The sequence below is a fragment of the Streptopelia decaocto genome, assembly GCF_964273445.1.
Source record: "Streptopelia decaocto genome assembly, chromosome: 24".
Taxonomy (NCBI): Eukaryota; Metazoa; Chordata; class Aves; order Columbiformes; family Columbidae; genus Streptopelia; species Streptopelia decaocto.
In genome coordinates this window covers 3252604-3279552 of record NC_138679.1, presented here as the reverse complement: position 1 = coordinate 3279552, position 26949 = coordinate 3252604, and the positions used below count along the sequence as shown (strand labels likewise).

Below are 26949 nucleotides of genomic sequence, written 5' to 3'. Positions count from 1 at the left end.
TAACTCATTTTAACCTGGTGTGGGGCCAGCGAAACTGCCTCTTCCAAGCAAATTTTGCCTCTAAATGTCAGGTCTGGATGACCCCAAGCTGCGCAGCGGCCGCCTGTTGCCTGGTTTCCAAGCAGCTTATCACCCTCTCTTCTCTCTCAAAGCCACAGAGCGCTGGCTAAAAAAAGCAACATGCACAAGGAGCCCTTCGTCCAGAAACAGAGCCCACCCTGCCGAGGCGAAACACGCCACCACGTGTCTCATTTTGCCTTTGGGGATCACAGAGGAGTCGCGTGTGACAGACACGACCCGTATCGCTCTGTGCAGGTCTAGATGATGCTCAGATGTTATCTTGAGGAGGGCAGGGAAGGAGTTGGAGCAATAACTCTCTGCGATGCAGTGCTGCTCTTTGCTAGCTCTGAGGACATTCTGCAGAGGAACACGGTGTTGGAATCCTTGTTTTCAAAGGGGCACTGAGAGGAGGAGTAAATTCCCCAAGGCCACACAGCCCCAGTGTCCCAGCACGGGTTGGAACCCGGGCTGCCGGCCCTGTGCCCAGGGCCCCGCTGCCCCACTCCTGCTCTCGACATTGGCGTTATTGCCAGAGCAAAACCCTTGTGCTCAGCCTGCAAAACCCATGATCACACAGAATCACAGAATGGACTGGGTTGGAAAAGACCTCAGAGCTCATCCAGTCCAAGCCTTGGTCCAACTCCAGCCCATTGACTAGATCATGGCACTAAGTGCCATGGCCAATCTCAGTTTCAAAACCTCCAGGGCCGCTGAGTCCAGCACCTCCCTGGGCAGCCATTCCAATCCTGACCACTCTCTCTGCACAGAATTGCTTTCTCATCTCCAGCCTCAATTTCCCCTGGCAGAGTTGAAGCCCATGGCCCCTTGTCCTATTGCTGATGCCTGGGAGAAGAGCCCAATCCCCCCCTGGCTAGAACTGCCCTTCAGGTAGTTCTAGAGAGTGCTGAGCTCAGCTCTAAGCCTTCTCTTCTCCAGACTAAACAAGCCCAGCTCCCTCAGCCTCTCCCCATAGGGCTTGTGTTCAAGTCCCTTCCCCAGTCGTGTTGCTCTTCTCTGGACCCTTCTCTTCTTCTTTAATTACTCTCTCTGCAGATCGGTGGGGAATACTTCCCCTGTTCCTCAGGACAGGAGCGTGGCCACGTACGGGCTTGTTCATTCCTTTAAGTGATTCATTTATATGTAAAAGCATATTATCCTTTATTGGCTCTCTCCACAGACCCTCCCAGCGCAGCCAGATCTAAACCTTGAAGTGCCATTAATCTCGGTGTGCTGTGCCCACTCTTTGGCGTGGTTCCGTGTGGCTGGTGACCTTCAGCAGAGGATTTGTGGTGTTCTCTTTCCCCAGGAGCCCTGGCAACACCTGCAGCAGCTGGTGCTGATCTGCCTGGAGTGGGAAGGAAAGAGGGGGGGTCAGGGCTCCTTCACGTGTATCGACAGCCAAACGCCGAGCTGCTTTTCCCCTGGCAAAGGACAAATCCTGCCCACGGATCGGAGGCACCGCAGGGGTGTGAAAAGATGGTGATAAGGTGAGATCGAGGCCTGGGTTTAGGAGAGAGCAGCTGGTAACTCAGTCCTAATTATACAGCGGACCTATGACCTAAGGCTTATGTATTGGTTGAGCCAAATTCAGGTATGTCAATAAGTGGGCACATTCATGTTAGAATCATAGGTTCGTTCAGGTTGGAAAAGACCTTTAAGACTGAATCCCTTCTTAGGGGATATCTCTAGGGTGTATAAGGGTTCAGCTGACACTTCAGATTTTCTCTTCATTGTAATGTCTGCCAACCTTGATCAAATATATATTTTTGTGGTATCTCTTGGGGTTCAGCCTCTTTGAGACCTGTGCCTCCGTCGGATTAGACTTGGATTGGCCAGTGAGTTAAAATTTCAGGGAGATAAGGAAAAAGGGAATGGATATAGATGCATATACGCGAATCACCTAAACCTGGTTTAGGCTACAAATAAATCTATTTGGCAATTCACTGGCTGTACTGAGAACAGGCGATGAGTTGGAAACTTGCTGTTTTGGAACCAGGAAAGCTGTGTGGTTGCTGCTCATGTCAAACCACATCACGTCCGCTCCACCTTGTGCTGACACAGGAGCGACACAGGACCCTCCGTGTCCTGCCTCCCCATCGCTGCCCCCATCGATCGCGTCTCCGTGGGTCTGACTCAGGTTTCCTGCGTCACACGGAACCTTTGCAGATGCCAGAGCCCCGGCAGTGTTTGCAGAGGAGCGTGCTGTCTGCCTCAATTAAATTCAAGCCCTTGCAGCTCTCTGTTTTACTCAGGAAGGATTGATCTTTTGTAGGGGAGTGCTGTGGGAAGCAGAAATTAGTTGCTTGAGACTCTTAGCATTTGCACCCAAGAAAAGCACGAGTCACACTCAGAAATCGATGGTACTACACCAGACTTACATTATCATTGCCAGAAACAGGAGCTGGTGTCCGTACTAAAGACACTTATGAAGGAGATGCTGCAGTTTTCAGACAGAGAGGTGAGGTTACAGGGAATTATTCTCTGCGAGGGGGAAAGTCTTCCTCCAATAATTCACTTCCTAAGCTCTTACACTGGGGTGCAGAGGCAGGAATATCCATCCTGCCTGAAATGCTCGTGGAGGAGCAGGCTTGTGAATCAAAACTGTTCTTTATGTGTTTTCCTCCTTTCTCACACTCCAGCAGACCTGGAGCCCTTCATCTTCACTATCACTGGCTGCTGGCTTTAGAAGCTGAAGAGACAAGGGGAGTTTTCCCCCCTCAGTCCTTGGGTGAGTTGAGAGCCATCAAAAAGCAGACAAGGCAGCGTTGGTGACACAGAGGCGTCAGCACTTGGTGTGCGTGTTGAAGGTGCAGGTGTGAAATGGGATCTGGTGGGGAATTGTGTTCCTCAAAGTCCACCTGGGGTCGTTTGGAAGGGACCCCCACACAGCCCCGACAATCAGAAGCTGCTTTTAGGAGCTGTTGTGAGTGAATTATGGCCTGTTACTGTATGGTACTTTTGCATCAGCTGGGAAGCCATAAGGAGGTTTTCATAACCATCGTTAGGAATTTGCTTTAGGAAAAATAGCTGGGGAGTCAGTGTGGCTGGTTAGATAGGCAGACTGCGAGCCAGCTGGGCTGAGGGCAGCGCGGAAACCGCTCTGCTGGTTCAGGACCGAGGGAGGAGTTTCTCGTTTGTTCGTGGTTTTAACCGGAGGAGACTGGAGAGCGATGCACTTGGGGGAAGACCACCTGAAACAAAGCTTTCCATTATCCCTTCCCAAAGCAGAAGTAATTGGCCTCAGAGAGTTGTATTTGTTTCACACCTTGCTGTTGCTTTCTCCGTTGCTTTTACCCTGTTATTGCGGTGCTAAACAAAACACCTTTTTTTCAAAGTGAAGCATTGAGAAGGTTTTGTTCTGGCTTCTTCCAAAGTGAATCTTTCCCATGCTGCCATTTTGACCCAAGTGCATGAGCACTTTTTGCTGACCTGCTGCCCAAACTGCAGATTTTATGAAAAGCAGGGAAAAAACCCAACCCTGTTCTCTAAGGGATTAAAGGTTTGGCCGGTACCGTGCAGGCGAGCCCAGGTTGGCTATTTCACCAGCTTCAAGTTGAGGATCGTCATCTAATTACTCCATGCGACGCTTAGCAAGGTTATTTTTATCTCAGGCCCTTCAGAACATACATAATCGTTCCACCTTAATTCTTTCAAAACTTGGTCTCTATGGAAACCCTGATATAAACGACTGCTCCTTTCATTTCTGGACATCTGAGCCGCGTTGCAAATTCCCTCTGTGCGTGCGTGTGCCCGTACATACACCTGCGAATACGCACACGCAGTGACACCGGCCTGATCTGTATTCTTTACTGCTGGTCTTCCTCTCCACCCTTCAGATAATAGCACTTGGGGTTTCTTCCTTCCAAGCACTGCGTGTTTAGATCTGCAAAGCTCTAGGGAGGCGGGGGTGGGAGGGAAGGCACCAATGTGTGTGATGCTGGAGCTGATGCTCAGCCCGCTTGTGTGGGATTTGGGGCAGATGCCTGTAGGATGGGGTTTGGGGTGTGGAAAAGCCACTTGTCTAATAACTCTCTTGTATTTAAGAGCAGTTAACCGTTTTCTCCAGATTTGTCTTGTGAACACAAGAGGGCCATGTTTGTGGAAAGAAAGACCGACAGCAGCTTTGCAAAGGGAGAAACAGGGAGGCTGAGTGGAAGCAGCAGGTGGGGTTTGCTGCGTCGAGTTTAATTGCTTGTGGCTCTGCAGTCGTCGGGCTGGGGAGGATGCAGTGCCTGATGATGATTAGCTGCACATCAGTCACTCCAGCATCCGTCCCTGCTGCCTTCTGCTGCTTTGCTGTGGCAGATGAACACCTCTCAGGTGTAACATACCCCCCAGCACTAAGCGCTGTCGTTTCCTTTCTCTACAGTGCGAAACTGAAGCATGGGCAGGTTGCTGGTTTGATCCACTGAAGGCCACAGCGCGTCAAAATTAGCCTTACGGCATCGTTTTTAAGCAGCTGACTTGCGCATAGTGATAGGACTGAAGTGCCTCAGCTCTCATCATCCTGCCGTGGGAGGGTTTTCCTCCCTCTTCCAGGAAAATCTCTGCTTCTTGTAGGTACCTGCCTGCTCTCTGGGCCTGGGACAGCTACATGAAGCAATATCACAGGGGGTAGTAAGAGTTTCACCCCACACCCACTCACTTGTTAACACTCGCGTTACCATAAAACATCTCTGAGAAGCCAGTGGGGCTGGGAGTTGGCAAAAACCCACTGACAATAAACCAGCTGAATGCCTTTGAGCAGCGGTGGGGTCCTCGTTCTCCAAGGCTGCCTGACCTTTATTCTAAGAACTCCTAAGCCCTTCGCTAATTCCCCTGTCCTTCTGCCCTTCTACGTTAGCTGGGCAGCTGCAGGGCACCAAAGGACGTGCTGGTTCCCTCACCAACCTCATTGTGGTCTCTTTAGAAAGGACGCGGAGCTGCCCCAGCAGTTTTAGCTCTGCCCTCAATTCCGTGTCCCGTTTACTGTTGGGACCATAAGGCCCCGGCTGCCACCACCCCCAGAGCGATGTTCAGCCCCCTCCTGCCATCACGTGCTCTGGATAAAAAGCAATTCCATCAGTTTGCAGCCCTGGCTGTGAACCAGAGCTGGCACCAGAGATTGTTTTTATGAATAACACCCTGGCAAAATAGAACCGGTAGCAGCTTGGGTGGGATGTATATATTTAATTTGTCCCCTTTCATTCTTGGGCTGGCAAACTGGCAGCTTGCGTGGCCGGGGCTGCGCTCCTGGGCTCTGCACGTCCACGGTGTCACCAGCTGACGTGGGGACAGGGCTCGAGGCTGCAGATCGCATTCCGTGCGGGCTCCCGGCGCGCCGGGCGCTTGCCGACCAGGGCTTAGCGAGAAAGCCTAGGAAATGAGAGATCTTTAAGAAACAGATAACACTGGATCAGCTTCAAATTGCCTTCTCTTAATCCACTAGGCTGAAGTCTGTTGGTTCTCGCTGCAAAGCCCTACAGAGCTCGTAGCTTTTTGTGAGCAGACGGCGTTTGGTCTTCTACACAGTTAATGAGAAACTGGAAGAACAGCGGTGAAGACTTCATGGAGGCATTCGACATCTCAGCAGAAACTGTCGGGCTGCGTGAGGAAATTCTGGTTTGCGCCTCTCTCGGGTATCTGAGCAGCATCCAGAAATCACCGCTTACAGCTCATAAATGCCGCTGCTCTGTGCTGCACAGAAGCACGGCAGAGGTTAAACTTCACAGCCTGAGCAAATAGGCTCTTCCTTGGCTTGTGCTGCGGCACGCTCGCTTTCGGAGGCCGAATGAGCTTTTCCAAGCTGCCAGAGTGATTTAGGAGCTCCCAGGCAAGTTCATAGAGCGCGGCAAGTTGTGCAGCATCTCCTCTGTGCAGCTGTGCTGCAAGGCGAGGAAGAGGCCGAGGTTTGAAACCACCCAGGCGCAGCTTCCGAGCTGCCAAACTGGGGCTAAGGCGCTTCTCTGGCCTAGAAAAGGGGGGACCCAGCAGAACTCCGGCTATGTAAATGTGCCATAATCCCAGCCACAGCAGGGTTGTTCATACTGGGCTCTCACCGCATCTAATTGGAAGGTTTTTCTTCCAAGAACCTTATTCTGAGAAAAATGTGCTGTTCTCCGTGGGGGTCAAGGCAAGATTTCTGAATTTGATCTTAAATTAAAAGAGGGGAAATTTAAGGTGAGAAATGGGGAAAACTTCCTGTAAATCAGAAAACAAACTTCAGTGACAGGCAGTGGGGTTGGGCCCCACAACCCTGAGGATGCTCTGTCCGGGGGGTTTATGGAGCGGGGCCTTTGCTTGTTTACAGACACAAAGCACTTGCCAAGGTGACTCATTCACCTTGAATTGGAGACAACTTCTCGTTGCTCTGCTGGAGAAACATGCAAAGACCAGTGGCCTTCCCTTAACCGTTGAGATGATATCACTGGCTAGAAACAGCATCCAATTTCCTGATCCTTTGTTTGAACAACAAACAAATAAGATACGGGCGCTGCAGCTACAGGCACATCTTCTTCATAAATATCCAGAGGCACGAGGCTCTCGCTTTAAATACCGAACTCTAAATAATGCTTCAAGCTGGAGTTGTTACCCGCTACCTTGAATACAGCCCCACTTCATCAGCAGGTTAAAATAATAACAAATAAACCACAGAATTATAGCTGTGCAATACTCGAAAATGAGCCTGTCACTTTGCGTCTGCGTTGGAAATCAATCACCAAGTCTTCGAATCGGGTTCCACTATTAAGGGCTGGAAGCGGGAAAGATTAAAGACATGTCCGTGAAAGGCTTTTTCTGCAGGTGTGCTGATCTTCCACAGCTGTCAATGGATCTTTTTTCTTTCCTTAGCCGTGGTTTCTGTCATTGTCTTCCAAGTCAGTGTCCTTTTTGGCAGTTATTATAACTGTTATATGTTAAAAGGATCCAAGAGAGGATGGTGTTGATTCGACCGGGCGTAGATGGTGTAAGAGACACATGCAGGAGCCCCGTTCTGCGCAGCACCAAGCTGGAGGAGCTGGCAGCAGAGCCCCAAAGCTCATAGCACCCTTTTTATTGACTGCAATTCCATCATCTGCATCCCTTCTGTCAAATTCTCTGGGCTTCGGAGCCAGCTCTACAAAAGGTCTGTTGGAGCGGTGTTGTGTTTCACAGAATCAGAGTTTTAGGGGTTGGAAGGGACCTCCAAAGCTCATCTAGTCCAATTAGCAGGTTTGGGGCAGCGGTGCGTTGGCACGCTGCAATCCCTGCTCAAACCCCACAGCAATGCCAGCGCATCCCTGGAAAAGCATTTTCCTCCTGCCGTGGGAGACAAGGCCCATGGGAAAGGGTAGGATACCTTGGGACAGGAGTTACACTTGCATGGATCCAACACCTCATTGGTGACCGTTCATCACAGTCCCATTCGGCACTGTCTCTTCTCATTTTCTTCTTGGGGCTGTCTAAAACAGGCGTCTCCCCTGTGGTCCCGTGGGTGCTGTGGCAGAGGAATGGGGTGTTGGCGGTGAGTGGGTGGCCGGCGAGCCCTATAATCACCAAGTAATTCCTCGTGGGTGTCGCACGGCGTGTGCTGGAGACACAGCCGGGGCCGCACACACCTCAGCGCCTTTCTCCATTTCAATAGCTTTTCACTGTAGAGAGCAGAGCGCTTTGTGCCGTTACCTCGTCCCCCTCCCCTCTTCTCCGTTCCGGTGCTTTGAAAGAGTTTTGTTTTAACTAAACAGCGTTTTACATTTCATGCAGAACCATCATGTATCGCGCGTTTGTTTTCCCTCCGCCGTGACAGGCTCTGACATTATTTTGATAAGAAGATTTCTCAGCGTTTTGAAACCATGTTCAGTCTTCCCTTGCTTGGGGTTGCTTTTTAACCCTCTGAGGTTCAGCAGCCCTGTTGCAACTCTGGGGTGATCTGCGGGAATTTGGGGGGCTCCAGGGACCAATTCCCTTTTCCTCTTCACTTACCAGCCTGCGAGATCCTGTCCACACAGAGAAATCTCACATGGTTGTGCTGGATGGATTATTCTGCTGTAGAAATGCTGGATTAGCAGCCTGCAGAGCTGAATTTAGTTTGGAATAAGAGTAAATCCTTCCCATCCAGGCAAATCCTCCTCGCAGAGACACAGTTTCTGTCCACAGAAGATAGGAAGACAGCTGCTTTGCCAAGTGCAAGGGAAACGTTGACTGGCTTGGCAAAAGGACTCAGTATAAATTATTTCTTCATGGCAGCAGCCAAGGTGTGTGGGGCTGATGGGGTGCGGGTCTGTGCGTGCTGGGGTGGAGACAGGGGAAAAAGCTCGTGTTTTCTTACGTCTGATTAACGTAAGGATGCCAGCAAGCTTGGCTTGAGAGTGTCAGTCAGGCAGAAAGGGACCTGGGGGACTAATGGACAGGAAGCTCAACATGAGCCACCAGTGTGCCCAGGTGGCCAAGAAGGCCAATGGTGTCCTGTCCTGTATCCAAAAGAGCGTGGTCAGCAGGACAAGGGCAGTGACCCTTCCCCTGTGCTCTGCATTGGGGAGGCCACACCTGGAGTATTGTGGTCAGTTCTGGGCCCCTCAGCTCAGGAAAGAGATTGAAGTGCTGGAGCGGGTCCAGAGAAGAGCAACAAGACTGGGGAAGGGACTTGAACACAAGCCCTATGGGGAGAGGCTGAGGGAGCTGGGCTTGTTTAGTCTGGAGAAGAGGAGGCTTAGAGCTGAGCTCAGCACTCTCTAGAACTACCTGAAGGGCAGTTCTAGCCAGGTGGGGATTGGGCTCTTCTCCCAGGCATCAGCAATAGGACAAGGGGCCATGGGCTTCAACTCTGCCAGGGGAAATTGAGGCTGGAGATTAGAAAGCAATTCTGTGCAGAGAGAGTGGTCAGGATTGGAATGGCTGCCCAGGGAGGTGCTGGACTCACCGGCCCTGGAGGTTTTGAAACTGAGATTGGCCATGGCACTTAGTGCCATGATCTAGTCAATGGGCTGGAGTTGGACCAAGGCTTGGACTGGATGAGCTCTGAGGTCTTTTCCAATCCAGTCGATTCTATGATTCTGTGTGATTCTGTGTCAGTGCAGGGACCATTTTTGGAGCAGGTTTGCAGCCCCGTTTCACTTCTGTAGCTTTTGCAGAACTGCCGCTGCCCGACGCTCGCTGCTCCCGCTCCCTTCTGCCAGCGCAGGTTCTGACTTACAGGAGGATGCAGTTGCCCATCAGGGTCTTGAAATGTGTTCCAGCGGTCCCCAAAATCAACAGAAACCCCAGTCATGGGCTTGCAGGTTGTCCCGCAGGAAGGTGAGTGTCCTCCTAACATTCCTGCCGTTAACTCAGTTCCCTTGGCTTTGGTCAAGCTCAGTCATTTAATTCTGTCTTCCTGTGGGTTGGGGGAACAAGTAGGAGAGGAAGAGAGAGGAGACGAGGAAGGTGCTTAAAGATCAGTAGCGCTGGTTCGTGCTTGAAATTGGAAGCTTTTCAAAGCCTTCCAAAGGAGCTTAGAGGAGTCCGCAGGTAGGACGTGCTTTTAAATTTCCTGGCATCTCTTAATCATTAGCTGCATCCAAAGGGAATTAAAGAATGTCAATCAACATAAATTATTCTTCATGGGAGCATCAGCGGTGTGGGCAGTTTTTATTGTAACTTAAGCAGGAAATTGAAATATCAGCATCGGAGTGTGAAATACGCCATTGCGGAGAACTGTTCTTCATAAAGCAAGAGGAGGAATGTAAAGAAGATTACACACTATTAGTCCCACTAGAATTTTGCTCTTAATCTGCCTTAAATTGAAAAAGTGTTTGGAAGGGTTAGCAGGTTTCTCGTGCCATAAAACAGAGGGGATGTTGTGGGGATGTGACACCCAATGGGGATCTCAAGGGTGTTGGGACCCCAGGGATGTCGGCACAGAGCCCTGGGGGTCTCCTGCTCCCCTTCGCCATCGCAGCCGAGCGGTGTGACCGTCTGTGCCGTGTCACCGGGGCCAGAAGGCAAATCGGGAGCCCCATCGGCATGTTTGGTTCCATTTGAGGTGCTCGAATGCACATTTCAGTTGGATTCCTAATAATTTGGAGGGGAGGGGCTGTCCACCCATGAGAACAAAAGAATGACATTGGGTAAACACCGAGGGAAAGCAAATTCCGGGAAAACACATCCCTGGCTTTGGTGGATTGTTTTGTTTCAGTTGCGCATAATCATTTCACCCGATAATGTTGAAAGATTTCATTTGGGTTTTGATTGTATTAAAATATTAAACATGGAATATGAAATTATAATAAAACGTTAGCATCAATATTTTAATACGATCCAAAGGTTGAAACAAAACATTAAAACTGCAGAGGAAATGTAGGGTGGGGAAGGCAGCGTATAGACAAGGGGATTTCTGCACGAGCCGTGTCTGTCTTTGCATTGCAATTACCTTGACGTGCATCCGACACCCATCTCTGAGCCGCGTGCCACTCGCCGCCCTCCTAATCCGAGAAGCTCCCCCTTTCTCCAGGCTCTGGGAGAGACTCAGGCAAGAAGAAAATGTGTCCTCACTATTTTTGTAAATGAACGAGTCTTGATATTTAAGTTCACACCAAAGAGACAGGCCCTGCGCTCCGGGCACCGCGGAGAATGTCACTGAGCTTGGAACTCACGGAAGATGGAATTTCCTTGCAGGGAGGGAGTTTATGTCTACAGTATGTCAAGAGGAAAGGGAAAGAGAAAGAAATAAATCTGAGGGGTAACTTTCATAGCGTGCGTTGAGAGAAGAGACAAACTTTGAAAGCTGACAGTCTCTTATTGCTGGACAACTCCTGTTCCCTTTCTGCTTGGGAGAATATGGGTGATTTCAGAGCAAATGCAGGGATGATGTTATGTACCAGGCCTGGCCTTATTAGAGACATTCATTCTCTTGCTTTTAAGCTGCCCTTTTGTTTTGAAGGGGGCTGGGACGTGGTGGACGTGTGATACCTGCTCTGCCCCAGGTGTACTCAGCACACCCGGGATTTGGGGGTCGCACGTGCGGCTGAACAGGCCAGTGAGAAATCAGAGCTGGTTGCAGACGCTGTTTGTCACCCCAGGGAGTTTGATTTTAGTGGGAACTGGGGCTGTGAGAGAAGCCAGAGCTCAAACTAGGGGTTCGTTTTCTTCTAGGTGTGTCTTGTTTTTACCATCAGTAACTGGCTCTGTTGGGCTGTAAAGAAATATCCACTGAAGTTCAAAATTATTTGAACCAATAAGCCTTGAACCTCCTCCTTTAGGTGTTCGGTGCTAACAGCATTAAATCTCATATTACTGAGTTGAAGATTAATGGGTTGGAGAAGCCTAAAGACATTTCCCTTGGACGTTTCCCTCGGAGAATATGTGCTCATGGATTTTCTGATCTTCACACGCTCAGGTTTCCTGGTGCGGGGCAGTTCCTGGGGGTTTGTCCAAATCCTCCAGTCAAACCCTGGGAGTTTTAGCTCTGGTTTGCTCAGATGGGAGCTCCAGCGTGGAAACGGAGCCTCAGAGCGGCAGCGTGCTCGGCGCTGGAGTTCCATGCTGTATTTAACCCCTGCTGAGGATAAGCCTTTGAACAGGGAACCTCTTTTGACCTTTGGTTGTGCCTCTAACGCTTTATTCTCCATCCAGTGATGAATAAAAGTCCTGGAAAGTCCTCAAAGCCTCGAAGCAAGCGGCTTTCAACCAGCTCTCCCAGTGGGTTTGCAGTGAAGTGCTGAGGAGGGACACCTGAAATTCTGCCTGGAAAACCAAGAGCAGGTAACACGGCGTCACCCCCACCCCGTGCGGCCGCTCTGCTCCGTCTGCACTGGTGCGGAGCCTCTGCTTCCCAGTCAGACCAGTGCAACTGCCCGCTGCGTTGTCCTTCCCTCCTCTTCCTCGCCTCCATTGTTGGGGCCGTGATTCAGCACCGGCCTTACAGACACGCTTCAGCTCGCCCCTGTGCGCTTTGGCAGAGGCTCAGCCTGTGCCTCAGGATTTTCCCCGGTCGCAGTGGATTAACGAGGGCTGGGGCAGGGCGCTGGTACCCCTGAGCTCATCCGCTGCGCTCTGAAAAATCCCCTTTTCACTTTATCAGCAGCTGCAGGGCTGTCGTGGGCAGCGGAGAGGAAGGGAGGAGTCACATCAGTTCTTGCTGTTGGGAATCAAAAAGGCACAAGAGATGCAGAAAGCAGTGCTGATTAGGAGAGGTAGCCCAGGCCATGGCTTGGAATTGCTGGCCCCAATTTTATGCTCTTTCCGGGGCCATCTGCTGTGTCCCAGTGCTGGCCGTAAGGCAGACCCCTTGGAGCTCTTCAACACACCACTTACCCTTGTTAGATCCTTAGAAACTGGGTGGCAGTTTGGAGCACACAACCTTTGTGGCTTTCTGGGTTAATTTGTGCCGTACCATGCAGGGCTGAGTCCACACCTAAACCACAGAACCCCAGAATGTCAGGGGTTGCAGGGCCCTGGAAAGCTCATCCAGTGCAATCCCCCCATGGAGCAGGAACACCCAGATGAGGTGACACAGGAAGGTGTCCAGGCGGGTTGGAATGTCTGCACAGAAGGAGACTCCACAACCCCCCTGGGCAGCCTGGGCCAGGCTCTGCCACCCTCACCCCCAACAAGTTTCTTCTCAAATTTAAGTGGAACCTCCTGTGTTCCAGTTTGAACCCATTGCCCCTTGTCCTGTCACTGGTTGTCACCCAGAAGAGCCTGGCTCCATCCTCCTGACACTCCCCCTTTCCATCTTGATCCCCAGGAATGAGTCCCCCCTCAGTGTCCTCTTGTCCAGCTCCAGAGCCCCAGCTCCCTCAGCCTTTCCTCACACGGGAGATGCTCCACTCCCTCCAGCATCTTGGTGGCTGCGCTGGACTCTCTGCAGCAGTTCCCTGTCCTGCTGGAACTGAGGGGCCACAACTGGACACCAGATTCCAGGTGTGGTCTCCCCAGGGCAGAGCAGAGGGGCAGGAGAACCTCTCTGACCTACTGACCACCCCCTTCTAACCCACCCCAGGTCCCATTGGCTTCCTGGCCACAAGGGCACAGTGCATATTGCGTATTCGTGCAGCTGTCAATGGTCCCAGTCTGTCCCCCTGTCCTCCTGGTGCCCAGGAACTCGGGGGAGCAGATCGGTTACAGATCACTGGGATCTCCAGCCCGTTTGTGCCACAGCGCCGGAGATCTGCCAACTTATAATTAGCCGTCATGAATAATTCATTGCAGATGCTGCGTCCATCAGATCTGACAGCCGTAATCGTTTTGCCAGCAAAATATGGGGTTTGTCTTATTTGTGAAAATGATTCAGGCAGCATTTTTTTAAATAGAAGAGGGAGGGGTACTTGTGTCTGTGCCTGTATATAAATATATATATTACAAATATATAAAACATATATATCTCCAGGCACACACACGTATATGCTTTGCATCCTTGTTCTATAATAAAAACTGTGTTTGTATAGCGTGGATCAGACCTATCAGTGATGTCACTGATTAAGCCAATTGGATTGCAGCAGGAATGAAGACATATTTATATCTGCTCTCTTTTACAGTCTAAAAATATCCTGTAATTCTGAATGGGATGTGGTTTTAGGCAGCTGCATTTAGAAACACCTCCAGAGCCACGTTTGGTGGTTGGGTTTGGAGATGAGAGTCTCAGGGTCCTGGCAGGAGCCCTCGATCTCCTGTCTCTTTAAGGCTCCGTCACACTCTCCTTCTCTGCGCTTTCATTCTTAAATACGGGATGTGTCCAGGCTTTATTAATTTATAACAATAGCTGATGGTGCTAGGGAATGAATGGGGCTATGAAATATCTGACATGGCAATTAGGGCCGCTAGCGCAGCGAGGCCTCGTTTTTGCTGGAAGGGAAGTTGCTGTGAACCAAGGCTAATTAATTGCTTTTGGAAAAAAAAAAAAAAAAGAAAAGAAAACACACACAGATGATCTGGGCCAACGTTCCCTTCCTGTCGTGGTGTAAATCTGGAGCAGATCCACTCATTTTTGCATGGTTACGCATTGTGTGTGGCGGAGCCCTAGATAGCACGCTAAGGGTGATAGTGCAGGCAAAGGTGTGTGGTGCAGACCAGCCGTTTCCTCCAAAATCAGCCGCTATTTATTGCTGCACACTCTAATTCCAGAGGCACATGAGCATCAGAATCAGAGAGATGATCTATGGTGGAAGGAGAGAGACGTCGATCGGCTCCCGGGTGCTGCGTCTTGGGTGGTTTTCAGTGTTCAGAAAGGGTCCCCAGATGTGCTGTCCCAGAGCAGGGTGGACACCGACTACATCCCGACTCACCCTCGCTTGCCGGCAGCTTGAAAACAAGGGTGACTTCAGTAATCAAATGCTGTGCAGTGACAACCGGCAGCGGGAGAGCCGCCGGCAGGAGGTCACCTGTGTTCCCAGCTCCTTTCCCCAGCTCTGCTCAGTGATCCCAGGCAGAGTGTGACACCACCTGCTAACACACCGCTCAAGATGACTGATCCGAGTAGAAGTGACAGCTCCTGGCAACACATCACAAGCCTGAAAATTCAAACCAGGCTCTCCAAAATGTTGAGCTGAGAGTCAGCGAGGTGGATTCTGGCTGCTGCCCCCTGTGATGGGCTCCTGAGGTACGTGTGGGACATGGAGAGGGGACGTGAGCGGTGGGACAGGTGGCTGGGAGCATTGTGTCTGCACAAGGGCTTCCGATGGCCCCATTAGAAAGAACATGGAGCACCGGGACCCTGGTTGTTTTTTCTTTCTCAGCCAGCACTTAAATGCCAACACAATAAGAAACACAATGCATTATTTAAAAGCCACTGTGCTTGACCCTACAAGGAGCTTTTCAATCGCCTGAATGTCAAGGAGAAAGATGTTGCTGTTTCACCGATGGCCGGTGGGTTAAACTCCTCCTCGTTGACAACGTGACCGGGGTGAGATGGTGCTGAGGCGAACGTGTGTGTGGGTGCACGAGGGGCTGCGTGTGAACCCCATGGAGACACCCCATGGAGCAACCACTGGAGCTGCCGCTCTGGGCTGGGAAAGCCAAGGGAAAGGAAGGAGAACCAGTTTAGGAGCAGTAGCTCTTAGAAGAAGCCGTTCAGCTCCTCAGCTGTATTTCACCTGCTGCCCCCGCACCCTTTTCTTGGGGCAAAGCAGGTTTGGCCATGGGCTTTTTATTGCTTGTTTATCAAGCTGCAGACCCGTCTTGTGCACTGACTGCTGTTAGCAAATTGTTTCCAACCTCCTGTCCCGTTCTCTGCCTTCAGAAGAGACTGTTTCCTTCGCACAAACTTGCAGTGAAACCCCTTGCAAGGCTGCACGTCATTAGCTGCGAGTCACTGCTGGAATGAGGTTGTGAGCGGTAGCAGGAGTCAGAAACTGGGATCTCTCTGTAAGCAAAAATCCTCAATCACTTTCTAACAATCAGTGGTATATCTCTATATCTAGCAAATGTTGTTTTGGAGATGAGAAAAGGTCACCAGTCGCAGTGTGGCATTTCACCCTCTGACCTCATTAGAGGTTTTTCCTGAGTAAATCACTAGTTTTGTTTGTTTAACAATGAGACTGACTGTTTTTTCCCCTGTCTGCACGAAATATGAGCCGAAGCATCCTTTGCAGGATGAGATGTACCATGTTAAGAGGACAGATACTTAGTGCTTTAGATGCTTTTCACATCCAAAGCACCTGAAAGGTGATTCAGAGTAAAAGTGAGAATTAAGCCAATGGGTGTGTTGATGTGAGAACATGTTTTACTGGGCAGGGCCATGAACTCAGGTGCTGGGTGCATCACGGCCTCTCTGTCCTGGGTAACCACCGTGGAATCATTCAATATTCAATTGCTAAATAAATGGAGCCCTCTTGGTCGCAAGCTGTGGTTTTTATTATTCTTTCCTCCATGGTTATTTTGCTGTATCCCTGAGTAAAGTCCCCCAGTAATCAGCAGCACATGATGGGGAGGGAACTGGGGGTTGTTTCCACTCATGGGCGGTTTGGAAATGCCTCGTAGGCAGCTTGATATTTTTTGGCACCTGCAAAGATTTGTGCTTCCCTCCTTTATTTATATTGTGGAAAGACCAAAAGGTCACAACTATAGTTCTGTCTTTGTAAATGCCACAAATACCGTATGTCATCTCTCCTCTAGTGTTGATGATGCTGTTATCTCCGCTGCCGCTCCAGGCAAGGCTACCAGGTTATACGGGATGAAAAGTTGCCGAAATCGAGCTGGAATGAACTCAAACTCAGGGTGCAGTAGACAAATAGTGAATTTCCCAACATTTTGGACTCATATCTAGGCACATAACTCACAAAAACGAAAACTTAGAGCAAGGCTTAGTCTCCTCACAAGAGCCTTTTAAAACTTCTTCTCAGAATCCAATATGGATTATAAATCATTAGAACAGATGAGGAGGGATCCAGAATGGATGAGGCACGGGTAAAGTAGATTAGTTAGAATATAGAGCAGATCTAAAAGCATGAACAGCCAGGGAGATTATTAGTTCAAGAAGATGAGATTAGATAGAGCAGCTCTTCTGCTCCCCTGGCTTTCCTGTTCAATCTCCCGGCCAAAACCAGCTTGTGCAACAATGCCAAAGCCCGCAATGTGCTTCTCTGGGCTTCAAAATCAGGCAGCAGTTGGATTTGTCCACAACTCTGCCCCCATCCCAGCCCACCTGTCTGTACGGAGATGAGGAAAGGGAGGTTACAAAGGTCTCTGGAGCTGGGCTGCAATGGACACCTGCTCACAGAGCTCATCAACCTCCGTTTTCTGGAGCTCAAAGAGAGGGGAAGAGCCAGACGGGCAAAATCACTCAGTGCCTGGTGTTATTTATATCTCTGGTCCACGCTGGTTGCTGGAGTTGACCCTTTGTGTATCTTGCTTATTGTTGCTGCAGGTTTTGAATGTTTGTTTTACCACAAGCCCTAATTCCAGCGGATGGAAATGCGGTTAAAGCTTCTTAAAGCAATTAACTCATTTGCTTTGGTCCACACTGCTGGGTATTATTGTTATCTGGAAAACGTCATCCATTTGTTTGCATTAAAAGCGAGAGATTTGCAAAGAGGAGGTTGCAATGAGATGGTTCAGTCCTAATGTGCCATAAACTGCTCATCTAACAGGGGCGAGACAGCACTCGCAGACTCCACATGCAACCCGTGTAATCACCTTGTTAACACCTTTCCAGCCGTAACTTCCCCGACTCCTGCCTGCTCTGGAATATTCATGTGCTCACGCATCATTTTAATGCACTTACCAACACATTCATAAGCTATTAATTCAACATTTATTAGTAATTATGCTTTGGGATCGCCGGTGTTTAAGGACCCCTGTGCTCGGTGCGAGTTTCCTGCCCTCCCTCCTTCCCCACGTTACCAAGGCAAATGTGCAGAGCCATGGCAGATCGGATCCTCGCTGCCGACGGCGCAGGGATTTCCAGATGAGAATTAATGGACTCTCCTTGGCTAGCGTAGGAGAAAATGTTCTATGTGCGGTTGTTTATAATTTCTCTTGCACTCACTGTACTTGCTTATTGCTTCCATCTGTTGGCATCCAGCTACCGGCTCTGGTCTTATCGCGGGGATGTAAACCCATCGCGGGGATATAAACCCATCGCAGAGATGTAAACCCATCGCAGGGATGTAAACCCATCGCAGGGAGCTGCTTTGGTGAGAGGCACTACAAGAGGGGTGCTTAAAGACAGGGATGCTTTGGAGTCACTTGGGGGTTTTTTGCTTCATTTTCTATTTGTTTACTTTGGGGTTTTTTTTTGCTCTGTACTTTTTGTTGGCTTTTTGGGTTTTTTCCTGGCTTTTTGGGTTTTTTCCCTGCTTTTTGGGTTGTTTGTTGTTTTTTTTGGTTCGGTTTGGTTGTGCTTCTTGGTTTTCTGTATTTTTCTTTGCTGGTTTGGGATGGAGGATGCAGCAGGGTGAGCGTGTCCTTTCGGGCTCTGTCGGTGCATATTGAGCCTCCTGTTCCCTTTAGAACAGAAATCTTTGCGATTGCAACCCACCCCTTTTACTTAATTCTCAGAGGTTTCATTCAGGAAGAAATATGTTCAATGGCCTGAAATATTAAGTGCATAAATTGTTACCCCTTAAGTCTTGTGAAGTCGTTCGCTCCAGACTGTCATATCTCAGGTTGGTGCCTCCGGAGATCATTAGGTTTGTTGTATGTGCTTCTTGGGGAACCGATCGCCCCAGACAACGTCCAGCTTAAAGAATATTTAAACCCTTCCTTGGGTGTAAATTGTTCTGTTTCTTCTTCCGTGCTGCCATATTAGAGAGCACAGCAGCAACTGGGCGATCCAGAATCGCCATTCAAAGTAAAGCTGCTCTCATCCCCGTTCTCCAGGCTGGATGCACCAGCTCATTAGTGGAAGGAGTGCAGACTGATTTAGAGGGGCCATGGGACCCGCTGGTGGGTCGTAGCCCCCACAAACGAATCTCTATCCAGAGCGCTGGCTCTCAGCTGCAACAAGGGACCCACTGAATAATCCTGTGCAGGTGGCCTCAGCTCTGCCGCTTATATGTGGCAATTTGAGTGAATTGGCAGGACCGGGAGATGCTGCACTAGGTCGTGTGCTGTTTTATAAATTTTAATCCTCGCTTTGAATTTTCCAGCAGAATGGGTTTGCACTACCTCTGGGCTGGAAGGAAACTTCTTTTTGTTACCCTGGAAACGTGAAGACGACAGATCCATCATTCATCAGTGAGAGGATGAGAGAGAAGCAGGTGCCAAAAAACTATCGGGGGTGGGAAGACCAAGGGAGTAAAGGGGCCTTTTGAAGGAGCCAGTTTCTCCTGCTGCATCCAGGCTGGGGCAGGGAGTGCTCAGCATTTCCCAGCACTTTGCTGGGTCTCCCATAGCAGCAGAAGACTCACTGGAGCGATTTTGCTCAACTTTGACAACAAAGCAATCGGTGATGGATTAATGTTAATATCTCCTTGTTCCTTTCCCAGCTCTGGCAGCCTGGAGTCAGCTCACACTTTACATACTTCATTTTTTAGCCCATTTAAACCTGAGATGTTGTGTATGTGGAGCACATCCAAGGTGATGAGGAAGATGAGGATGAGGAGATGGCCAAGCTGCAGTGGCAAAGCTCCATCCACACTGCAAAGTTTAAACTTAGGGCAGGATCTCTGCGCTCAGCTCTTGAGTTAGTTGGTGTCACCATGTGTCCTGGAGGGCACAGGGCGAGGAAATCCCCTGTGCCACAGAGTCCCCTTTGTTCCCTTGTGAACTTAGAGCTCTGGAGAAGATAAACCACTCTTTAGTGTCTTCGTGAGCTCTGAGCTTCAATTAAAGGGAAAAGAATGCAGATTTCTGCCCTTGCCGCTGAACGTGCAGGAGTTGGACTCAGGAATTTCTGCGGGAAATTGGAGCCAAGAGCAGGTGAGCAAGGATACTGCAATGCAACATCCAGCTGCTTAAAGTCAGGATCTGCAGTTCCTGCCCCCCTAAGTTCCCCGTGCTCCCCTCCTGTTTCCATGCCTTGATGATATAAGGCCCCCTCCTGCACTTTGTCTCCCTGCTGCCCTCCAGAGCACCAGCTCAGATTAATCTTCTCTCTCCTTGCTGAGTTGTGAAATGCTTAAAGGCGACGGCTCCGTTTTCCTGCTCTTATAAAGTCCCCCGTGCTCTCGTGGCACCGTGCAAATAAATACATGGTAATAAGCAGTAGCCACACTGCTCCCAGGGCCACAGAGAGCCCAGGATTTACCCCAGCGCTTGCAGCAATGCCGGGAAGGTGTGTTCCCCTTGCCCGGCATCCTCCTCCATCTGCTCCCTCCCTCTGCTCCCCCAGTTTTGCCTTCATGCCTCCAAGTTTCCTCTTGTCACAGCCCCATGTCCCCTCCTTCCATTGCCACCCTGTACCTCCTGCGACTCTGGGAAAGGAATTATTCCCCTTGAAGCAAGAAGAGAACCAGCGTGAACCAGGAAAAAGTTGTTGGCTTTGTCAATATTCGAGGAACTGTGTGAGGCAGAGCGCTGAGCTGGCTGGATTTTAACCTGCCACTGCCATCACGGGGCTGCTGCTGGTAGCGGCGACGCCGGGCGCTCTCGGGAGGATGCTCTGGGTGATGGTTATTACCCTCTTCCCCAGGGAAGTTTGCAGCCCCTTTTCCCTCCCCGGGCCTATGGCTGGAACAGTGTCAGTGTAGCTGCCAGGCAGAGTAGCGGCAGCGAGAGACAAGTGTAGCAAACACCATCCGACAGTGTGTTTTGGATGCATTTCAGGTGAAAACACAAAAAAAACCCAGGCGTGTTTGATCCTGGCTGTACCTGCCTTCCATATTCATGTTCGTGCGCCTCCATGTCATTATGGAATTAAAGCATCATTAAGCACACAGCGCAAGCCTTTGATAACACTCTCCCCCATGCTCCTCCTCGCCTTTTGTTTTGCATTTTCTACCCCATCCTCTTTTTTTCAAATCTAGTCTCTTTCCACCTTCTTTCTTCTCCCCAGTCATTTCAGGGATGCTCAGGAGTAATAACTCGCCGAGAAATACAGTTGAAAGGGCTGTATCCTGACTGTCCTGTACACCAATGTGTGTATCGGTTTTAGGGTGACAAATGGGCAAATCTGCAGCCCCACAGCAGCTCTGCCAGTTTGGGAAGCACAGGACGTGTTGGTGCAACGAGCTGGTGCCCAGTGTTAAGCTGCAATACAAATCCAGGAGTTTTTCTCCTGCTATCAAAGAAGCTGCTTCAGATTTACACCGGGATAGCAGCGATCAGCATCTGCTGTTCAACATCCACTTGGCAACCTCGTTCCTGAGAGCCGCAGAATTTCAAGCCACCGCTGTAGAATGCGAGTGGTATTTTTAATAAGGGTGCTGAGACCAATCTACTCCTGTATGGCAAACGTGACAGCAATTTAGATTGAAAGCCTCTGTTTTCCAGACAGACACTCAGCCAGTTAGTGCAAACAAAAAGGCACTTGTAACTCCAGTCCTTTAATCTTACTCTTTGCTTCATGATAGATAAGGCGTCTTGACATCAAATTGCACTAATATGGTCCTCTGAAGATTAGCGCCGTGGACAATGCTCGTCGTCTGGCTTTCCCTGATATGTGTTTGGAGCGGAGCAAGGTCTGGTGGGCAAAGCGGGGATGCTGGGCTGGAAAATGGGCCGTTCTCTCTGTGCTCTCTCTGCTTCTGACTCCTCAGCTGCCACTGGCTGACCTTGCCTCTTGGTTTTTGCAGTTGGAAAACGGGCATAATAGATAATAATTGCGGGAGGGGGGTGCTCGTTGGGGTATGGCTAATGATTATTGGCTTGAAAATTACAGAGGGGAGAGGGGAAGAAACAGAAGGAAGATTTTTGCAATGAGTGCGGGATGCAGGAGCTGCTTCTCTAGAGATCTCCGAGCTTTTTCCTACAGATGGTCTCATTCCTCTCATTTGAACAAAGGGGCAAAATAACCGTGAGGTCAAGCGGTTTGCCCAAGGTCGTAGGAGAAGTCTGGGAATGAACCCAAGTGCTGCAGGTGCTGCCGGCGTGTTGGAACCGGGGGTCGTGCCGCCTGTTCGGGTCCGGGCTGAGAATGCTGTCAGTGCGCAGACATTTGCGTGGTGAGTTGGGGGGCACTTAGCAAAGCCAGAGCAGCGTTTGATGGGGAAGCGCTGGCTGCGCAGCAGCTCGTCCTGCACATCTGGTGCAAAGCCAGGGAACATAGAGCATGGGTTACATTCTGCTCCCAGTTGCCTTCCATGTAAACCCAGAGCAGCCTCTGGGAGAGGGGTGCAGAATAAAGACTCAGCGCCGGAGGATCTGGGAGGCAACATCAACCCAGCCGGCTGACTGTAGGAGACTGGGTAAAAAGGACAGGGGAGCAGAAGAAAGAAGGAAGATGCCTCAAGCCAATTACACCCAGAAAAACTCTGCGTGAGGTGAAGGAACTTCACAGCGGAGCCGAAGCAGAAGTCGAGGAGCAGATGAAAGGCCAGGAATAGCAACAGCCCTGCACGAGCGGCCGCCGAGGGAAGGGCCCAGCGGGCGGTGTGAGCGCCGGGGGAAGGTGGTGGTTAAACACGCCGGCCCGGCAGACGGTGTTAGATCCTGAGAGCTCCCTGCTGGGCGCCCTGCGGAGAGCCCTCGCTCAGCCGACCCTCCGCGGATGGAACAGCGGTGGGTGGACACTGAGGGCTCAGCGCGCTCACAGGTACCGCTGCTCAACGACAGCAAAGGCTGCCGGATAAAACACCTCTGAGTGAGGGATCTGCCTGCACGCTGCCGACACAGCGAGCTCAGAGGTGTCTTCTGTGACTGACTTTGTCCTGAGAGTTTGCGGTGGTTAATTCTTCGCCTGGGCAGTGCAGGCACGCTACGGGCTGGGGCAGTTGCGTTAATAGCTAAATCCCCATGGCACTGGCATTAATAGCTTTGTGTGTGAGTGAGGATGCTCTGGAGTTGAGCCCCGCTTGCTCCCTGGAGCAGGATGAGCCCCGTTCCTGCCCGCAGGGACCCGTCTGTGGGCACACAGCTCCTGCCAGGCCTGTGCTAGCAAGAGCTTCTTGTTGTTTCAAAGGCTTTGAAATGCGTGTTTCATTCTTCCTTGTTCTGACATGACAAAGGGCTGTTTTAATAGCTGTGTATTAAATCTATTCAGGGGGAGAAAATGAAGGACTGGTTTAGCCTGCGGTTCAGGGAGTTGGTCTGTTATCAATCGCCTGTTTCCACCAGCGTTCAGCAGGACGTGGTGTCAGCCTCGCCAGGGTCGCTGTTCCCCAGCCTGATTCCCTGCGTGTCCATGTTCAGCCTCCAAGAGGGATACAGAACAATGCAAAGGCCTAATTCTTCTCTCCTGTCCCTCCCCTCCTGCTGAAAGCCCGGAGATCCCTGACTTAAGGCGCTTCTCTTTCAAATATTTCCTTGCCAATACAAACAGCTGGTGGTTGTGGGTTCGAGTCCCAGCTGCAGTGACTCGTACACACTCCCACCAGGTGCTTGTGTTGCTCAAGCGTGAGCAACCTGGATGGGAAATGCAGCAGCTCCAGGAGTAGGGGGCAGCACCTTCCTGCCTGGAAGAAGGAGGGTTCGTTCCCAAATAGGACCGATCCTACCAAAACCATGCGATGCCATGCAAGCAGAACCAAAATTGAGCAAGGTGGCAAGAGGTGATAAGGTCATTCTTCATCACAAAACTAGCTCCCACAAAGCAAAAAACAAAAACAGGTAGGATGCATAAATATCTAAAATAGGAAAATTAATATAGGAAAAATAAAATAATAAAATAAATCACAGAATCACAGAATGTTAGGGATTGGAAGGGACCTCAAAAGATCATCTAGTCCAATGCCCCCAATATAGGGAAATAAAAGGAATCTTGCACAAGGGAAGGTTTTAGACAGCAGGACAAGGTTATTCCAGCACAGTTCTTCACCAGCCTTGAAGAGAAGAGGTTGGACACAACACTGCACCAGCCACGCGGTGTGAACTGGTGGTGCCACGGCACTTTTTGGCACTTTTTGCCCATGGGGAGAGGCTGGAGAGGTCGGCGTCGCAGGGACGGACCGAGAGAGCGACTCAATGCGTGAAACCCGGCAGCTCTGTGCCGGGTCTGGCCGCCGCGCGGGGCCGTGGGGGGAGCGAGCCTCGTCAAATCCAGCCTGGGAAGCTTTCCAAAGCCTTGTCTTCGCGAGAACGGCGGGCGGGTTTGCATAAATATCTCTCAAATTCATCAAACGGCTCAAATGAAATACACCGAGCAAGGAACTACTTGTGCATTTCAATCCGCGCACGGTCGCTTCCCTGCCTTTGAAATCCAGCGATGCCGCCCCTCCATCAGCCCAGGAGCAAGGTACATTCCAGATGGTTCCCCCATCCTAAAAAACTGCACTGCACAGCCGATTAAATTCTGCTTGTTGTAATTAAGCCCGACACAATTAGCTGTCAAGCAGGGCACTCATCTGTTTTATGTTGCAATCTCTTCAACAGGCGAGGCTGCTAGACAAGATTGTCACTTTTCGAGAAGATTTTCATTAGTTACCCTGGGCTCTGTGTCAGACTATGAAATATAAAAATGTGCTCTGTAGCCAAGTCAGGGAAATTCTCATTTAATGTTCCACACAGTATTATGAAAGTAATGTACTCTGAAAATGAATGCATTTTGGAACATTTCGGAAGAAATGTAATTTGTCTGCTAAGTAATAACTGCATGTTCATGAATTTACTGATTTTTTTTTTTTTTCAATATGCCTTTCGTAAAGTTGGGAAGACTTTTTCTGACCTAAAATAAGAGGAAGAGAAACTGTTGATTTTCATGTTACTCCTTCTCCCTCCTCCTCTCCCTCCCTCTTTCATTCTTTCCCATCGCTTCCATGCACCCTCAGCACAAGAACCAGGCGCTGCCCCATAGAAGTGGAAGTTTGGCAGAGAAGAAACACACAACTCAAGCTGGAAAAGCCAGAAATAATTGCGGTTGGCGAGGAACAAGGGAGCTCCATCTTTCTGCGCCTTAAAAACACCGAGGAAGAAATCCCCCGATTGTGATGAACCGTGGGAAAAATGGCTTCAACCGGGCGGGAATCTGGACAATGAAAGACTGGTTTTATGGCAACAGGTTGGGAGAAAAAAGAGGGGAAATAGGTGAGGGATTCCAGGGAGAATTGGGACTGTGGTCACAGCCGGAATGGGTGAGCACAGCGGGCTCCTGCGTTTCCCTCGGTGGTGATTTTGGCAGCTGAGGGTGCCACGAGCCAGCGGAGCCCAGACCGCGGTGTCACCGCGTCCCTCCGAGCCGTAGGCAGAAGCTGTTCTCTTCTGATCTCTTCATACCGCCGCACTCGTGTATTTACAGCCCTGTGTGGCCTTGAACAGGGACAAGAGTGGCACATGTTACTGTCTGTACAGATTGGGGTTGTCACTTTATATGTTGAGATGAAATACAGTTTTCAGCTCATAAGAAGTTCCGTGGTGAAGCGTGAGCCCTGCTGTGACCCGCATTACCCGCCTTTGTTTGCTGCCTGTTACTGGCCATTAACTCCCCGGGCACACTCTCTTCTTCAGAATTCAAGTGGCTTTAATCAGACTTCGTTTACCCTCCTTGGGAAGGAATATAGTTCATTCAAATTAACACCACTTTATCTCCAGAGAGAAGCACCCCCACGTGAGTTCAGTGTGCGTTTTAGAGATTTATCTTTCATGGTGCATCTCTTCCTCACTCCGACTTCCTTTGCAGTGAGGCCTTTTCTTGAAAAAGGCTCTTTGTTTTCCCAGGAGCACTTCTGGAAGTTGTCTGGTTCCTGCCATGGGTGCCTGTTGAGTGGAGCCTGATCCATCAGCATCCAGTGCAGGAAAAACTCCCCAGGAGTGTGAGGCAGAGCAGGTGAGCAGGAAAACATTGTCTCCTAATTGAGCTGGGGGAGAAGGAGGAGTAGTGGTGATTCCAAGGCTTGCAGCTCTTTGTGAGAGCTGGCAGAAGCATCCCAGCTGCCCCTGAGAGCGCTTCACGCCGGCGGAGCTGAACCGGAGCGCTGGATGCAAAGCCAGCGGGTGCACGGCTGTGTACGCGCCGTTTCAGGGCTGTTCCCAAATGCTGCAAGTGCTTTTGGTCCAAAAAGCAGAGAGCCGGAGTTTCTCCACTCCAGCAGGTTCCCTTGGAGCAGTGCAGAGTAAAGCCGGGCTTGCTGTCGTTTCCCAGATGCTGGTCATTACGACGGTCACATACGCTGTGGTTTGAATGGATGGGGCAGAACAATGCGGAGTCACAGTTCGTTTACCACAATGACAACCTGCATAAACAGAGTAAATCTAACAGGTCTGAGACGGGAGAGCCCCCGGCTGTCCATGCTGGAGGGCTCAGCTGTTTGCCCACGTCTCTGGACATCTCTCCACCCTGAGCTCCCGCTCCGGCCCAGCTGCCGGTGCTGTGACATCCCAGAGAAATGGCTCATGTCTCGTTTTACACCGCGATGAAATTTCTGGGCAGGAAGAGAAGGTCTGTGGCGGAAACACAGATGGACGGCAGCTCTGCTCCCAGCTCCTCTGGCCATCGCCTCCTGAGCAGCCGGCGCTCAATCCGGCGGACGCTGCCCCGGACACCCGGCGCTCCCCGCGCGCTGCCGGCCCCGCCGAGCCCTCGCCGGCCCTGGCGCCGCGGGGACGGTGGCTCCGGCGCTGCAGGTGGCCGGCACGCAGCGGGGCTGCGCTCGCGGGGACGCTTGGCTTGCTGCGACTTGCTGCTCTGTTGCAAATGGCTTTGGCCAGAGCTGCCGTGATAACACTAAAAACCAAACCGCAAAAACAATCCCTTCCTGCTCCATCTTTTAGCTGGATCTGCTGGCCGAGGCTTTGCCAGCACCAGGTGCGATGAAACCCAGCTCTGCTTTTTTCTGCGTTTAACTCTTTCCTCCCTCCATTAATACATGTCAATGGGGCTCCTTCCCTTCCTGAAGGGGATTTTTCCCCTTTTGTGAGTGTTTTAATGCTGCTTGCCACAGCTGGGATACACAGGCAGCCCCTATGGGTTCTAGTATGACTTCGGTTTGGAGCATCACTTAAGCATTTCCCCTGTGCTTGAGTTGAATTCCACACTTAATGCGACTCTCATCCCTTTTGCTTCCTCCTCAGCATCTCTCTGGTGAGGGCCAGAGTCCATCAGTCCCAGCGGGTTTATCACACTGGACCATCAACTGCTGCACATTTCAGCGCTGGTCACAACTCCCCAATGCGTTCAGAGCCATTTCAGCCAAACCCCATGTTGGCAAAGGTTTTACCGCAAGCATCACCCCAGCTCTCCAAACAGAACCTGCAGGGATGGGAGAGAAGCTCTCCGTTGTCTTTCAGGTAAGCAAATTTAAATACATAATTCCGTCTGACAGTTTCAATTATTATTCTTTTAACCACACTACAAGAGAGGCAAAAAAAAAGATTTATCACAAAAGATTGCTTTGAGGAGAGCGGGGGGAGGACAGAGGAACTCGAGAATGTTTTATTTATGGGAAAACTGCAAATTACCTTAATAAATTCCTTTACTAAGCTGTGTCA

At 50.5% G+C, this 26949-nt stretch overlaps 1 long non-coding RNA gene across 1 annotated transcript in view; it reads left to right on the top strand.

Annotated features, from left to right (window-relative positions):
• LOC309449619 overlaps positions 1–26641 on the top strand; it is a 32315-nt gene extending 5674 nt beyond the window's left edge. Inside the window, exons 2-3 of the long non-coding RNA XR_014185978.1 lie at positions 25180–25288; positions 26533–26641. This is a non-coding gene — a long non-coding RNA (uncharacterized lncRNA). The remainder of the gene's footprint in view (positions 1–25179; positions 25289–26532) is intronic.
• Positions 26642–26949: the final 308 nt, after the last annotated feature.